At 43.0% G+C, this 1,729-nt stretch overlaps 1 non-coding gene across 1 annotated transcript; it reads right to left on the reverse strand.

The window, feature by feature from the left end:
* Positions 1-502: 502 nt before the first annotated feature.
* On the reverse strand, positions 503-577 carry Trnas-uga. Its single transcript has one exon. It is a non-coding gene; the product is annotated as a tRNA-Ser (tRNA).
* Positions 578-1,729: the final 1,152 nt, after the last annotated feature.

The following is a 1,729-nucleotide window of genomic DNA, read 5'->3' on the forward strand; positions in this document are numbered from 1 at the left end:
GTCGACGTTACGGGACCCAAACTTAGAAAATTGTTTGGGCTTGCTACCCTTATGATTATTGGTCATCGAATCCATCGATACACACACCGATATTTCGCAAAACGATGTCCCACAACCGATTCAGACTAATATTATCGTTTTTACATTTTTACGAAAACAACAATAAACTGGATGATGCCAACTGGCTTTTCAAAGTGCAATTCGTAATTGATTATTTTTCAAAAAATTTAAAGAAACGTTTCATCAAAGTTAAATCATCTCAATTGATGAAGGAATGATACTGTGGTGTGGACAGTTCAATTTTAAAGTTGATAATCTGTTGAATATTACGAAATACGGCGTACTCATTCGGATGCTGTGTGATCCGATTACTGTCAGTTCAGTTTCTTCAGCATCATTGTACCACTTTCCCATGGGTCAAACAAACCTGTAACCAGAATGAAATTTTCACTCTACAACGGTGTGTGCGTTGATATGAAACTTCCTGGCAGATTAAAACTGTGTGCCGGACCGAGACTCGAACTCGGGACCTTTGCCTTTCACGGGCAAGTGCTCTACCAACTGAGCTACCCAAGCACGACTCATACCCCGTCCTCACAGCTTTAATTCCGCCAGTACCTAGTCTCTTACCTTCCAAACTTCACAGAAGCTCTCCTGCGAACATTGCAGAACTAGCACTCCTGAAAGAAAGGATATTGCAGAGACAGGAGAGCTTCTGTGAAGTTTGGAAAGTAGGAGATGAGGTACTGGCGGAAGTAAAGCTGTGAGGATGGGGCATGAGTCGTCCTTTCGTAGCTCAGATGATAGAGCAATTGCCAGTAAAAGGCAAAGGTCCCAAGTTTGAGTCTTGGTCCGGCACACAGTTTTAATCTGCCAGGAAGTTTCATATCAGCGCACACTCCGCTGCAGAGTGAAAATCTCATTCTGGAAACATCCCCCACGCTGTGGCTAAGCCATGTCTCCGCAATATCCTTTCTTCCAGGAGTGCTAGTTCTGCAGGTTCGTAGGAGAGCTTCTGTGAAGTTTGGAAAGTAGGAGACAAAGTACTGGCGGAAGTAAAGCTGAGAGGACGGGGCATGAGACATGCTTGGGTAGCTCAGTGGTAGAGCACTTGCTCGAGAAAGGCAAGTTGTCAGTGGACTCGTGCGCATGCACAGTTGCCTCGCGTATGAGCAATACCTTCTCCCGCTTCCCGCCTCTTGAAGTGTGGCTGTTAGCTGTATCGGCAGTAGCAGCAAGCAGCCAGATGCTAAAGAGAGACTATTTCTCGCACATCCTAGCTGCCAGATTCGCCCATGTGCCGAGTTGTAGTGGGTTGGGGGTTCGTCTTCTTGTGACCCGTGTTTGCGTTAAGTGATTTCACTGTTTCCTCTTTGTTTACATCTCCCACATCAAGTGAAAACACAACAGATTTCTGTGGCCGGCAGCTATCAAGTGAATGAAAATTCTTCACATAATTACAGCGGGCAAAGATATTTTATTAGTTTCAGTTTTCTGATTTTATTTTATTTCTAAGTTATTAGCAGTCAAGCATTAATTGCCTTGAGAAAGTGGGATGAGCGTTTAAAACTGAACACTTTGACAACCAGCCACTTACAAGAATGTCAAGCTCAGAAGACCAGTCACTTATATCATTATTTTAAATTTACTGACAAATTTGTGTGATGTATCTTAAAGTATACCACAAAAAAAAATCAATATTACGTGTAAAAGCTTGGCTTCTCTTGAA

The sequence above is a fragment of the Schistocerca americana genome, chromosome 2 (genome assembly GCF_021461395.2).
Source record: "Schistocerca americana isolate TAMUIC-IGC-003095 chromosome 2, iqSchAmer2.1, whole genome shotgun sequence".
NCBI lineage: Eukaryota > Metazoa > Arthropoda > Insecta > Orthoptera > Acrididae > Schistocerca > Schistocerca americana.